The 15,767-nt window shown below is 44.5% G+C and overlaps 1 protein-coding gene across 3 annotated transcripts in view; it reads right to left on the bottom strand.

Moving 5' to 3' along the window:
- Dlgap1 (DLG associated protein 1) overlaps window positions 1–15,767 on the bottom strand; it is a 509,503-nt gene that overhangs the window by 398,668 nt on the left and 95,068 nt on the right. For all 3 annotated transcript variants that reach the window (XM_051154471.1, XM_051154473.1, XM_051154472.1), the window contains exon 2: window positions 1,237–1,329. The gene's annotated coding sequence lies outside the window, so the exon portion shown is untranslated. The remainder of the gene's footprint in view (window positions 1–1,236; window positions 1,330–15,767) is intronic.

Genomic DNA, 15,767 nt, shown 5'->3' with positions numbered 1-15,767 from the left:
AACCAATTTATTCTACAGGCATTTACAGTCAGCCTACCTACCTCACAAGATGGCGAGGAAACACAACTCTGTTCAAAACTCAGCTTTCATTTTATAGTTAGAGATAAAAAGTATTGATGGGAACATCCAAAAGAGGTGACACTTAGGGTAAAAGTTCCTCCATGAAAGACAAACTAACAATTCCAAGTCCCTGGAGGAACCATACCGGAGGGGGAAAAGGCTAGGGGTCAGGGTCTGTGGTGCAGGGAGGAGGTTCCCCTCCAGAAGGTAACAAGATGCGTGCATGCAGGAAACAGCCATCACTCTGCCAATCAACCTACCGACGCAATGGTCTTCATTTGTGCATCAAAACACTAATAGTCAGTCAGCCTCTTTCCCCCTCCCCCCTTTATCTCTCCCTCCCTCCCTCCCTCCCTCCCTCTCCCACATAACGGTGTACATAGATGCCAGGACCATATTGCCCTGGTTTCTAGAATGAAAAGCTGCAAAGGTTTGGTAATATGGTTCAAAGGTCATCAAGAGTCAAAGAAACAATGGTTCAAAATAGAGCATTCAAGGTCATTTCTGAAGAGTCCACAGAAACTCCAGTGTGCAGGGCACATTAGTAGCATAAAGCCATGTCATAAATAACTCACACACATGGGTGCAACGACCAAGTGGACGTGCCCTCTGTAGGTTCACAACCACACGGACACCAGGACAACAGGTACTTTTGTATTTATGAGCCTCTGTGTTTTCTGTGTTTCAGATGCTATTTCCTCCTTAACTGAAGGAGGAACACGGGGCTCAAGGTCACCCAAACTCAGTTCTTTGCTGTGGTATTATATTTTAAAGTACACTGTTAACATATTATTATATATTAAAAATAATTTCTTTCTTCTGATTTCTAAATATGTCAGGGCACACAGTGGCAGAGCACAGCTATGGAGACAGCCTGCCATTCCCCAAGACTCTTCTCCCTGCATTTTTCATTTCCAGGACTGAATGTACCTAGTCTTTTTCTCATACATGTATGTGTGTGTATGTATGAGTGTGTGTGTGTGTGTGTGTGAGTGTGTGTGTGTGTGTGTGTGTGTGTGTGTGTGTGTGTGTATGCCTGGTGTGGTATGGAGGTGAAGTGGGAGCCAGTAGTTAACTGTGAATTCTGGGAGTACTGCTCGTGCCTTGCTGCTTTCTGTTTTAATGGAGGATGTCCGGTTCCACAGGCCCCGTCCCTCCCACCCTACTAGGACTCACTGCTCTTAGTGTCTTTGTCATTCAACAGGAGTTCTCTGAAGCAGCCGCAGGGGTCTTCTGGTGACATTCAGGGGATCCCAGAGCAGATGTAACCTGTCAGAAGCACAGTTCATACTTTAGTCTGCTTGTCACATGCAAATACAACATGAGAGGTTGACAGCAGTTTAGGAATTGAGGTTGAGGAGCCCACGACTCATCTCTACACACCTCCCTTGCATACTCTGAGCCATATTTTTATAACCTTGAAAGTGAACTCAGGCCCCTGCCTCTCGCCAAAACTTCTATCCTTTTAAATTTGCTTTTTTTTTTTTTTTGTGAAACCCTATTTTCCTATCCCACCCCAGTATTCCAGATTTCATATCATATATTTGCTGAAGTATTTACTGAAAAATTTAAAAAAAAAATTCATTACGCCCTGGAGTTGGGGCAGTGAACATGATGTAGCCCTCGGGAATTTACATTCAGCGGGCTGCCAACTGTGTTTTCTTCTAGTCCCACCGGACAGGTGCACTTGTAGCTTTAGTTTCTTTGTACCATCTCTATGTAGTTGCTGTGGCAGGAGCCCCCTCCACGCCAGGCCCACAGTGTCAAGTTCTCAGTGCCTTACAGTGTGTGAAGTTCAGAGACTCTGCAGCTCGGTTCTGTGCTGCTCGCCCTGCGTTACTACTTTGCAGTCCTGGCTCAGTGTCAGGATCCACTAGTAATTTGTGGGAAGGTCTATCTATTTCTGTCACAGACACCTCGGAACCTGCCCGTGGGACGTTTACGTGGCTTTTTGATATGCAGCCCGGCTATATGGATCCAGGCCAGTCAGTAGTCAACACCACACACTTCTGAGCCTCCACCTCTACTCAGCTGGCTAGAGTCTCTCCATGTAAGGAAGTCTTAAGGTCTCACGTCTCATTCCCCTTTCCCAAGGATGGAGATCTGATTACTGAAAGAACTGCTCAGCTTTAGCAGCTACTTTCCCCCCCAACCCTTAGCCTTGGGGCTTCAAGCAGCCTCATTCTTCTGTGAGCAGTGGAAGAAGAGAACCTTAGCACTCAGCAGTCACATCTTCTGCTATTTTAATTCTGGTCATACTTATCCCTGCATATTCTTTGTGAGTGATTCTCTTCACGTTCTTTGGGACTAGAGAGTACACTGAGTCTGCCCTCTTTCCCGGCACAGCAGACTCTGTGCTGTGTATAAGAGATCTTCAACATGCTCTTGTTGAGTGTGCTACGTTTCCCCATCGACAAAGTCACAAGTGGTGTTCGGCTTCCATGTTGAGTCTTAGATTTCTTACTCTACTTCCTCCCCAGCCATGAAGCCATCTCTAATTTTAAGGGTTCCTGTGGTGAGACGGATCCGCTGGGATGAAGTGGAATAATCTTCTCATGATACAGCCGTCTGGCTCGATGGGAAATCCCGCCACCCACAGCACGGCTCCTTTGTTTTTATGTGATGTTATGCATTGTAACTATGGAACATTCTTAATTGTCATCTATAGAGCAGGAGACAGAGGCACAACAGTTCAATTAACATATTTCTAATTCAGAACTAGAGTATGTCAGAGCTGGACAACAGCTCAGTAGCTGGTGCCAGGATCCATCCATCCATCCATCATCTCTATCAACTATCTATCTATCGATCTATCATCTTTCATTTATCTACCATTTATGTATGTATGTATGTATGTATCTAATCTTTCTTTCATCTATCTATGAGCTATGTATGTACATATGTATGTATCTATCATCTATGTATCTGTCTATTCACCTATCATCTATTTGTTTAATGTTTGTGTGTCCCAAAGCGTGTGTGGAGAGGTCAGAGAACAGCTTTTAGAGTTGGTTCTCTATTCCCACCATGGGGCTCCAGGGACTGGACTGAGGTCATCAGGCTTGACAGCAGCTGCCCTTACTGATGGAACCATCTCAGCAGCTTCACGCCCACTCACATACACGCTTTCCCCTGAGACGGTTTGGTGAGTCTCTCTTTGGAATTTCCCTTCAAATCACAATCCTTCTGCAAATATCTCTTGAACAGGCTTATGTCAGTAACATTGAAGCATTTCGCAGTGAACAAAGCATATCTGCCTATGCCGTTTAGTTCATCCCCCCAAGAAAGAGGGCATTTTATTGTGATTAGTTCTACTTCACAGATCAGACATTAAGAACCGAAGTGGCTCCTCCAAGAAACATCATTGTTAGCAAATAGCACAAGTAGGGACATTTGTCACAGAAACGGGTTTTTGCTGGGACTCAGATTTCTGCTGTAGTAGGGTTGGCATAGTTTTTGGCTGCGAACATCAAACAATGTTTCCTTCTAGTGGCTTGATAGATCTGGGCTTGGGGAATGGCTGCCGCCCCTTTGCACAGACCTCTCTTCTCACTGCTGTCTTCCTTCCACAGCCAGAGTCAAGTTTTCTACAATAACTGTAGGACAACAGGGACCCGACGCGGGAGCCTGCAGTGACGTCAGGTGACTGCAGATGAGGAGAGGTTCTAACCTGAGGCCTGAGGTGGTCAGAATATGGCATACGGTGCAGAAGAGGAGGCGGGGAAAGCCGGGGAGGGCCCCAATGACAGAGTCTCCAGGGCGTCTCCAGGGCATCCTGGCACTGCTCTACCTACACCTCACTGCAGCTATGGCTGCCTGAGTAAGACCTGCATGAAACCAAACCGGCCAACATTCTTGCACGAAGAGGGGAAAGGCTCACAAGCCTCCCACGCCTGGAAGGGAGTCACTGTGGACAATAATCGATGGTTTCTGAGGGAGGAAGTTACTTTTCTCTAAGCGTGTGGCCCTGGCTGGTGTGGTACCCAAAAGCATATGGGTGGCACAAAGTGGATTCAACAGGTTGCAGGGGTAGATGTAGGTCAAGTTAGGGATTGAATATGATCAAAACACATTGTATGAAGTTCTCAAATAATCAAAGAATGTTATGATGAAAACAAAAGTTCCATTTCTAATTACAGTCGTGTTATCATCTGGCCGTGACTCTCACAGACTCCTGTGAACACAGCCAGTGTAAAGAACCAATGTTTGCACTGCCACTGTACTAAACACATGGATCCCAGTCAACACTCACACAGGAGCGCAAGGCAAGTAAGTCAGCTATTCACTCCCACTGTTGTAAGTTTGCTTTCTCCTCTTTTGTGGGTTACAAGGACTTCTTGTCTGCTGTGAATTTTAATTGGGATGTTATAATTTCGCTTGCTTACTAGTGAGAAATTATAAAATTATAAAATGTAAGACCTGAGGCTTCTCCCAGTTCTCGTTACTGCTAGCCTCAGGAGTTCCACCCTAGTTCCCAGAATAGCTACATGCGAGCTCCCCACTATCAAAGGTCTCATACGGTTTCTAGTAACCGCCCTAGGGACCCACACCCAAGTCCCCACAAGAGGTCTCCCAACGCCAATGCCCATATGGTCTAGCTTGATAAGCAACCCCACCTGCTTTGCGGTCTTAGCCTTTAAAAACTAGCCTGTAACAGTCACTCGGGGTCCTTAGCCTCTCAAGTGCTGTAGGACCCTGGCGCGTCAGCAATAAACCTTTGCTTTTGCATCAGTGCGTGTGCCTCGTGTGGTCTCTCATGGCGACCCCCTTCCCAAGTTGGGCGTGAGGGTCCAACACTAGTTACATAAAGTGCCTTCTAAAAAATGAAATCAGTCACTAACAAGTCCTGTGGAATGGTTTCCCCTCAAACCACTAGGAGTTGCTATAGAAACAACACAATTATCATACCCAGCTCTTGTGTAAAACACATCCCAACTTGTCAGCTACAAAAATCTACTGCTATTTTTATTTTTCAATTAAATTTAAACAAAAGTACTTATCTTTGCAAAGAGTTCTAATTTAATTTTTTGTTGTCATGATAAAATATCTTGGCAAAAAACAAAGTAGCGGAGAAAGCGTGCATTTTGGTTCTAATTTCAGTGTGAGGGTAGGTCAAAGCAGCTAGCCGGTCACACCACATCCACAGTCAAGAGCAGAGAGAAATAAATGCACGCACTTCTGATGGTTTTCTTGCTTGCTTCCTCACATCTAGCTGTCCTTACCTTACACTGTTTAGGATCCTCTGTCTAAGGAGAGGGTTAAACCCGGGGCCCGGTGAATGCTAGACAGCTGCTCTATTCACTGTGCGGCAGCTCCAGTACTGCTTCTCTCAGTCATTTCTGTCTTGGGTGTTGCTGCTCAGGGGCAAACCGAGGGCCTCAGCGATGCTAGACAAATCCTCTACTAGGGAACCAGCTCCGTGCTCTGGTTATTACTGAAATCCAAGCAGTGCATGAGTCACCCAACATTCCAGGTGGAAAAATGTACACGTTGCTCATGCTACACAGGCTGGCCTTAGTTTAGTACTCTCCTGTTTCAGCTTCCCCACCAGTTGGCCTTATAGTTAAGCACCACCATTTAATCTTTGTCTGTCTGTCTGTCTGTCTGTCTGTCTGTAGTAATACTTAGTAATATTAAGTTCTGGTTTCTGCAAGTTCTCTTGATGTGTTAAACATCTCTTCTCTGTCTGTGCTCACTGCAGAGTGCTTACTGTAGAGTGCTTATTGCAGAGTGCTCATTGCAGAGTGCTTACTGTAGAGTGCTTATTGCAGAGTGCTCATTGCAGAGTGCTTACTGTAGAGTGCTTATTGCAGAGTGCTCATTGCAGAGTGCTCACTTCAGAGTGTGCACTGTAGAGTGCTCATTGCAGAGTGCTCACTGCAGAGTGCTTATTGCAGAGTGCTCACTGCAGAGTGCGCACTGTAGAGTGCTTATTGCAGAGTGCTCACTGCAGAGTGCGCACTGTAGAGTGCTCAGTGTAGAGTGGTCATTACAGAGTGCTCACTGTAGACTGCTCATCCAGAGTGCTCACTACAGAGTACTCACTGTAGAGTGCTCACTGTAGAGTGGTCATTACAGAGTGCTCACTGTAGACTGCTCATCCAGAGTGCTCACTACAGAGTACTCACTGTAGAGTGCTCAGTGTAGAGTGGTCATTACAGAGTGCTCACTGCAGAGTGCGCACTGTAGCTGTAGTCCTGTGCTGTGCTGTTTGTTTACTGTGAACTGTTATCTCTAGCACGGGCTGATAGTGTGTCAGGTATGAGGCGACCGACTCTGGAGTTCCAAAGGCCCATGTGCTCACAGTCTTTTCTTCTTTTGTCATTAAGTGGGTGCTATGAGATGGGCCGCTCCCTATCGCTGTGCATAATCACCACTATGTTGCCACAGGAAAAGAAAAAGTCACCAAGGCCTGAACCTCCAAAAACGCTGAGCCAAAGAAACCTCTCGTCTTTTCAAGTTGATTATCCTAGGTATCAGCTCCAGTCAGGACAGCAGATCAACACAAGACACAGTCATGTGTGAACTATTTCCTATTCAAACCTCCTGTTTACAGCTTTGTTAGTCTCTTTACCCAGAAGAAGAAGCTCATGGCTCACACGGTTCACAGAGACCGAAGTGGTAAGCACGGTACCTTTATGTGTCTGCACCAGGCCCCCGGCACGGATGCTGTGCCTGTTAGCTTGCTGTTTCTGTGCGGCTCCTCACAGTGGCAGTGGGTGTATCCCTAACACTTGCCTGTGCTCAGGCCTTTTTCCTCCTGCTTGGTTTTGTTCTCCAGCCTCGACACTGTCCTATTGCATTTTGATTAGTTTGGCTGTTGTCTCTTGGAGGCCTGCCCTCTTCTGAGGAAAAATTGGGTGGAGGTGTGGATCTGAAGGACAGGGAGGAGCAGCTAGGAGTGGAGGAGGGGAACCTGTGGCTGCGATGTGCTGTGTGAAAGAAGAATCTATTTTCAATAAAGAGGAAAAAATTGGAAACTAAAAAGGAAAGAAAGGAAGGAAGGAAGAAAGAATGAAGGAAGCTGTGGCACAGAGTGTAAAGTTACCTGTGGGAAGGGCTGTAAGCTTTGTCACAGGTGAAAGCAGTCTTGGTGGGCTTTGCCCTCGGACACACCATGGATACTCCCTGAGATTAACCTTGAGATAGACTGGGTGGAGCCATCTTGGGCCTGAAATTCAGGAAGCAACCTGGGGACTCCACCTGGACTATTGTGTTTCTCATCGACCCTCAATGGGAGAAGGAGACTGCTCCTTGCACGTGACAGACAGGCTGGCGGAGAGGACAGAGAGGAGCAGCAGGTTCAGACCGGGCTTGAGCGCACACGTGGATCTGGAAGAGGATCAGCGAACAGGCCAGACCAGCGCGCAGGCCAGAGACACTGAGGGACCCATCCCGTGGAACAGATACTGGAAAGTTTACTCTTTTTTCCCTGTAACTTCTTTTCCCTCTTGTGTAAGCTAGTTGGGTTGTATAATAAAGTTTAATTGTTAAGAAACAGAGCCAACAGTTACCTGCTAAAGATCACACAACTAAGACATTCGGGAGCTGTGCCCTGACTCAGATGGTCTGTCCCAATCTTAGAGTACATGAGATTTCAAACACACTTTACTTTAAAGGCCAATAGGGAGACATGGGATTGCTTAGCTTGGAAAGTTGAAGAAAAGTTCTTTGTGGTTTGCAGAAGATAAATCACAATGGAAACTTCGGATAGTCTCCCCTCGAGTCTATTTCTTTTCATGTTTCCTTCATGCAGACTTTACCTCTATGGGGAAACTGGAGCCACCACATGGAATTCCCAGGCCACAGAATGACCAGAACACAGGGAGTTCTTTAGCAGTTTGCAATTAGTGGCCTCATCTTATGATGAATGTTATTTGAAGATAACATTAACAAAGGTACCTATAATTGTCACATGTGAACAGTTTTCTGTAACCAACTTATAAACAGTATGTTTCTAGAGTTCTAGCTGGCGAGATGAACTGACACCTGTTCGTTTTACAATGCATTTTTCTGTTCTAAATATGACATGATTAATTTTCAGTGCACAAATCACTGTGAACATCAATACTGCACACTTGTATGTGCTTGGCAGAAACTAGGGAGACTTGTTTGTCCTTTGTTGTGCTTGGCCCATTAAAAAAAATCATTATGTTCTTATTTTTGAGATTATAATATAATTATGTATTTTTCCTCCCAACCCCTCTAAGCCTTCCAATATACTCCTTGCTTTCTTTCCAACCCACAGCCTTTTGTTCATGAACTGATGTTATGCTCCCCACACTACACATACATTCCTAAATACATAAGCAGAACCTGCTCAGTTGTTTGGAGCCAGCCTGGGGTCATTCAAGGCTAACCTTCTACTGGCTATGAAAAAGTACTGATGCCCGTTCCAAAGCATAACTTTCTTCTTTCGGCCTCTGCATAACTTCCTTTCAGCTTATGCAGATGTTGTTTAGCAGATTAGCTCGGGACTTCCCGAGAGATAGTTTGCTAAGATAAGATAGAAACTGTTCCCCTGACCTGATGGTATTATCTGGAGACATTCTCGTTCCCCTCCTACTGCTTAGTTCCTGCCTCCACCCCATATAAGCTTTAGCTTTTGAGTCAATAAATGGACCTTGATAGGAATGCTACTTGGTCTCACCTCTTTCTTTCCCGTCTCATCATTTTAGGTATGGCTCCCCTCGCGACCCTGTAATTACTGGTCCTGCTGGACGGGACACTCAGTCTATATAATGTTACTTGTATATATGTTTTCAGAGATGACCATTTGGCATTAAGCAAGCAGCTGAAGTGTTCTTCCCTGGGGAGGACTATTTCTCCCACTCTCATAGTGTATCTTAGTCCCTGTAGGTCTTAGTGTAGGGTTGAGGTCTCCTAGGCTTTCCCCATCCACTCTGGTATATGGACTGCTGTAATCTTTGTTCAGCTCCTATTTAGGTGGCCATATTGGTGAGACTTCATGGATGTGGCTTCTGATTTTCCTGGGAGACACAACTCACTGCAAACCCCAAGATCCTTTGGCTCTTCAGTCTTTATGCCCACTCCTGTGACGCGATGCCGGAGCCAGGTGCAGTCGTGTGTTGTACATGTGTCAGCTGCCTGCCCACTCTTTAGGGCCGTTTGTGCTCTTTAGCAAGTCACGAACATGCAACCATGAGAACAGGCCTGCTCCGGCTGGCGATCTGCTGAACACAATGAACTCATCCATGGGAAAGCACATGCCCTGGGGACACTCTGGCCATCTTGGCTTGGTGGTTTGTTTCCCTCTCCATGTACAAGCAGGTGTCAGGTGCCTGCCTGGGAATCCTAAGAGTGCAACTGCCACTGTGCACTTTGCCTCTAATGATCAGCACAGAACACCAGCCCTAGACTTTACAGACTCTCCCTGTGAACTGTCTGCTGTTTACCATATACTGAGAGCTCTTGACAGAAACAGCGAAGGACCTGTGCTCAGTGTGGCCCTAACTTTGGCCCTTTATGGATTGAAAGTTCTCAATTCTCTCCCTCCCTCCCTTCCTTTCTTTCTTTCTTTCTTTCTTTCTTTCTTTCTTTCTTTCTCTCTATGTGTCTCTGTCCATCTCTCTGTCTCTCTCTCTCTCTCATCGATATACCAACATACACAATGAACGTGTAGGGCAGAGGTTGCATGTTTTGTGACCTCTGGAGGATACAGTCTCTGCTGACTTCAGGTTTGTCGCCTGCAATCAGCTTGTACTGAAGATGGAGAACACTCTTCTGAAGTGGGTGTGGTTCCAGTTCATTCTAAACAAAAGAGTTTGATGATCTCTTAGCAGCCCTTGCCTCTACGTAAGGCACAGCTATGGTTTTAGCTCCAAAACCCTTAAATTACTACAGAAAGTCAGGAAGCTGTGCATAGAGGCCACACACCCTCTGATGGAGCCAGCAGCTAGCTTCCTGGACTCGGTCTTAGAAACTCCCTGTTATATCTGACTTTACATTTATGTTATAATGTAATAAACAAACTGCCACAAAATTGTGACATACAAAAGAAGTTCCTGTTAAACTCTGGCATCAGGAGAATCTTTGCTTCAGTGCAGAATGTCAGGGTAAATATGGGCAACAGAGTATACAGTTTCCCTTTGACCTTAGAGAAAACTTAGTGCCGGTAATTATATTCATTGACATAAAATTTGTCAGACGATGACACCAAGGTTTTTTTTTTTTTTTTTTCCGAGACAGGGTTTCTCTGTGTAGCCTTGGCCATCCTGGACTCACTTTGTAGACCAGGCTGGCCTCGAACTCACAGCGATCCGCCTGCCTCTGCCTCCCGAGTGCTGGGATTAAAGGCGTGCGCCACCACGCCCGGCTGATGACACCAAGTTTTAATATCTTGATCTATTTTTCATCTCACTGAGGCAGGAATACCATTAGCTGTGTAAACTCTTTGGTAGGACAAAGTGGAATATATAGAAGTAAACAAGTACTTTTTGTATATTTGTCAACATCTTATGTCACCTATGCAAAAAACAAAAGCCACTTCAGCACCAGAAAAGATTAATCAATTTTATGACATTAAGGCTGAAGAGTGATGGACATTCCCCCTGTTGGCAGGCTTAAGTGTTCTACAGAGTAAAGTACCAACTGAAACTTTTCGTCCCACAGGTCCTCTCCAGTATGACTGGACGAAGTTTTTCTCTATAGTCCTATCTTTAGCCTTTAATTTTATACACATAAATAAGAACAGAAAGAACATGATATTCAAACAAAATAGTCAATATACACTCACATTGGTTTTCAGAATGCCTTCCTTTTTCATAGTTATAAATAATTAGCTCAAGTAATTTCCCCAAACACGCATCAAGATCCAGTTAATATGGCTGCCTAGGATGTGGTTTCCCTTTGCTTTCAGCCTTTCTTCACCTCAACTGAGATTTTTCAGTCCATTTAAACCAAAAGTCCTATATTGGCAGTTGAAATAAAAAACAACCATGTACTGTAAGCAAATAAATGAGCCGCGGGGTCTGGAGAATGGGACAGAATGCTCAAAAGCATCTCCTGGCAGAAATCTAGATCTCCGTTCCTTCTGTTTCCTTCTCTCATGCCCAGCCTTTCTCCCACAAGGTAGGATGGAAGAGACAGTGGGCCATAGCCAGGAGTGTAGGCAGGGACCGTGCCCATTTTGCTCTCTGGGGCATCCTGAGTGTACTGAATGGGTCTTATATGAACAAAGTGCCCAACAAAATAATTGATAAAGTGAATTGGACACCAGGAAAGGAAACGGTAATTTCTAGAACTTGACCCATTGTTTTCCCTGGAGTCTGGGGACGAGAATGATTTTACTTTTTATAAAAAGCAGAAGGAAGTCCCCAGCTCCCCATCATGGGAAAGGTGCTAGGTCCTTCTTCTTTTTCCTCAAGAAGATTGCAACAAAACAAAATGGGAAATCTAAAACCACAAAGCCATGGCGATGCTGGTCTGGCAGAAGGGTGCACACACTGCTCTGAAAGGCAAGTGTAAATGTGACTGACACAGAAAGCAACGTCACCCTGATGGACTGTGTCTCCTGCCAGGTCCTTCTAGGGCAGTTCTCAACTTCCTAATGCTGTGGCCTGTTAACACAGTTCCTCATGTGAGATGACCCTCTGAAACACAAAATTATTTTTGTTGTTACTTCATATGTAATTCTGATACTGTTATAAATTGTAATGTAAATATTTTTTGGAGATAGAGGTTTGCCATGTGGGTGGAGAGCCATGGGTTCACAACTGCTGTTCCGAGCTGGGCTGGGCTCTCACCCTTGCCTTGCAGTCTACATGGAGGAAGGTATGAGCGTGTTCCATTTGCCACAGAAACAAAGAGCAGTGGGGCAGTGGCTTTCCAGTCACCAGGGTTTGCTCTGTTAATGGGCAAACACTCAGCTAAGGCTACTTCAATATTTGGTATGAGAAAGTCCTACCAGTGGAGGAGCTCCATGTAAACACTGCCGGAACAGCCAAGGACTCGGTTAACTTTTCTTTCTTTCTTTCATTTCTTTTTTTCTTTTTTTTTTTGAGACAAGGTTTCTCTGTGTAGCCTTGACTATGCTGGACTTGCTTTGTAGACCAGGATGGACTCAAACTCACAGCAATCTACCTGCCTCTGCCTCCCAAGTGCAGGGATTAAAGGTGTGTGCCACCACTGCCCAGCATCAGCTAACTTTTCTAAAGACACAATTATCTTGTATCAGTTAACAGATGAGAAGTCAGCATAGGGCACTGATCTTATTCTAGGCACGATACAGTCTTTCACAGAGAATCAACCCACAAACCCAAGTTAGGTTGTAGAGCTTTCTGTTTGGAAAGGCTAGCTCTTGTTGCTGCTGCTGCTGCTGCTGCTGCTGCTGCTGCTGCTGCTGCTGCTGTTCAAACTTGATAAGTACTGGATATTTTAGGGACCAACTCATATTGTTTCCCTGGATACTAGCTGAGATGATGGGACCTGAAGAATACCTCTTGACAGTTGATGCGCCCTGTGGCTTACTTGAGTCTTGGGTTGCCACCAGAGAGTTTTGCCTATGATATGAAGATTTGTGGAATTTCCCTGGAATGTGCTTGTGGAAAACTGCCCGTTGCTGTATTGAGGGTTGAAGGGTTCAGGGGAAGGAAATGTTGGTCTCTCTGTCTGGATAACCCTTCAGACTGATGGACACAGAGGCAGGCAGGAAGGCTGGCCCTCTATATTCCTGACAGTGGCTAGCGATTGGATGTGGGTCGCTCTGCAGAGAAAGCATACCCTTGTGTGTAGTCATTACCGTAAACAAAATGTTATGCTCACAGAGGGATACAGTGGACAGCTGCAATCCCAACGGCTGAAGAAATAAGGACCTAGGCCAAAATGGGGCAACTGCAAGTTGGCTTCCAACAGCATTCACCCAAACTGGCCAAGGTGAACACCAGACTATTCTGGAGACAGCATATTTTTTCCCCTCTATAACCTGAACTTAATATAAAGGACATCCAAGAAGCATTTGCTGAGCTAATGAATAAGTAGTTATTACGAGGGAAGAGAGGCTGATTTAAAATTCGTCAGAAGGGATTTAAACGAGGTCAAAGAAAAATAGCAAATGACATTAATCCAAATGGGTCCAAGGCTTGCAGCTGTGGATTCTGCTGTACGATGCTGGCCACTGATTTAGGCATTAAAATCATCCAGCATCTGAATCTGCTAAGGCTTGGGCAAACAGCAGGAGAGACCAGAACGGAGGTATCACCTGAAGCTGAACATGACATGGGGATGCCCTTCTCGCTGACGATGGCTAGAAGTTTCTACTATATAAGAATTTGATGGAAAGCCTTAATACTTTAAATAGGAAGTTATTAGTTTGCCGGAAACAGGAAAGAACTGACAAGAAGCACTGATTGAACCTTTACGAGATCAATCACTCTTCCTGCCAGAAGCATTTTAGCTATGGAAATCATCATCTGAGTTTTGTGCCAAGGCTGTGTACGCAAGCATAGTCTGTTCTATTCAACTAAGAATACAACTCCTCCTCCCCACCCTCCTCCAAGCGTTTGGAAATACCTTACAGCCAGCAATGTAATCGCAAAGACCCTCCTCCAAAGTTCGGAATTCCTGCAGTGGATGGAGTTACAGAGAGTAGGGGCTTGTAGGGTACCACCGAGGATGTGCCACCTTTGCCCAGTGTCCTGAAGCAAAGTAGGCTCTTTCTAATACTTAGCTTGCACGAATGTCCGTCCCTTAGGAGTCACCTGATTAAAAGTGTGGATTAATATTTACTGTATTCAGAAGATGTGATTGCTAAGCTAATAAGCAAATCCTGTCTTATGAAAAAAGGTTCTTTTTAAAATTACTGCTTATTCTGAAGTGGTTTATCTTTCAGATATGTCCATCTGACACTTTGTTTAATGTCTCTGTGGAAAATATATATTTTTTTCCTCCATAGGACAGACATGTGATGGTTCATGAATCTGAATATACTGATGTTTCATAAGTGCTTTTGGACGAGGGTGATCAGGCCATTTGGGGAATTTGCCGCTCGGATGATGAGGTTACTTAGAGAAAAAGATGCTTCTGTTATGTTGCAAGGTCAGCTGTTACCCACATCAGTGACTACACCTCCCCAGGGAATCTCTGCACAGAAGCACACAGGCACATCCCCCACACACCTGCCACACACAGACACTCACACGCCTCTGGAAGCTTGAAATTCTACCACTGGCAAATTATATGCCCTTTGTATAAGATTAGCTCTTTCTGTGGTTCCCTGTTAGAATATTCCTGAGTACGGTTTCATTAAGGAGATGGCAGGCGGGGCCTCAATGCATAGTTATTTCCCACTTCTTACAGCGGAGAGAAAGAGTGCTAAATTTTGCCCAGAGACCCGGCTCATGCATGACTCAACACAGAGAGACATTCTTAAACATCTAAATAATTAAAACAGTAATGGGTAATTTGATAATACACAACCAATCATGTTTATCAATAGCTAGCACAAAAGAAGGAATGAAGTTCTTTGGTCCAGTAAAAACAAATGTTGTACCTGGCCCTGTTACCCTCCGTAGTCAATTTTTACCGCCACACACCTATTAGTAACCTGGACTCTGCTTTCAATGAAAGAATCATCAAATTTCTTTTAAAAAATTTTTTATTAATTTATTCATATTATATCTCAATTGTTATCCCATCCCTTGTATCATCCCATTCCTCCCTCCCTCCCATTTCCCCTTACTCCCCTCCCCTATGACTGTGACTGAGGGGGACCTCTTCCCTTTGTATATGCGCATAGGGTATTGAGTCTCTTCTTAGTAGCCTGCAAATTTCAAAATAAAAACATTCTCTCACGCAATCATGAATGAAGTGCCTAGATAAGCCTTGCCCTTATTCCACTTTCATATAAAAGGCATTTTATATCCGTGCTCATTTTCTAGAGGATTTAATGCCTGTACATAAAGGCATAAACTGCCCTGGTCTCCAGCAGCAATGGCTCTGGCTTGCTAGGTTCACGTCCCCTGGTATACCAGTTAGTTCCTCCTGAGCAGGAGCAGCACTGGCTGTTATCAGGTTTGGCCTCACATTTACTCCCTGAGTTTCTATTATGATATTTCTACAGATTTTTATCAAATACTTATTAGATACTTGGGCCTAGGAAGAGGCCATGGCATGACTCACTCCATCCTTTGACGGCTGTGACCATAATGAGTTCTTTAAAATTTTATTTTCTCTGTCTAAGTGAGTGCCACTACTCTTTAAAACTAAAAATACCGGGTTCAACCTCAGCTTTCAAGAAAACTCTCAAATGGAGTTGATTATTTTTACTATGTTATCCACATGTATTAACCTGATTTTGCCTCAACTGTTAAATGTTTAGGAAAACAATTAAGAAGGATACCTCAGATAAGCAAATTTAAAATGAAAGATACAGCATACTGCCACTGTCAATGCACAGGGCACTCCTGTTTAGCCTATGCTACTTGAAGTAACTTTTATTTTATTTTTTTAAAAACTACTTATTTATTTATTATTTATACAGTATTCTGCCTGCATGTACATCAGATCTCACTATAGATGGTTGTGAGCCACCATGTGGTTGCTGGGAATTGAACTCAGGTCCTCTTAACCTTTGAGCCATCTCTCCAGCCCTTGAAGTAACTTTTAAATTTTATTTCCTGCCCCATAGTTCATGTCTCTTTCCCACTACATTTGTTTTTACACTATATTTAAAATATCTTCTGATGTCT

The sequence above is a fragment of the Acomys russatus genome, chromosome 12, assembly GCF_903995435.1.
Source record: "Acomys russatus chromosome 12, mAcoRus1.1, whole genome shotgun sequence".
In the NCBI taxonomy this organism is placed as follows: domain Eukaryota; kingdom Metazoa; phylum Chordata; class Mammalia; order Rodentia; family Muridae; genus Acomys; species Acomys russatus.
This window is presented reverse-complemented; position numbering and strand designations above follow the sequence as displayed.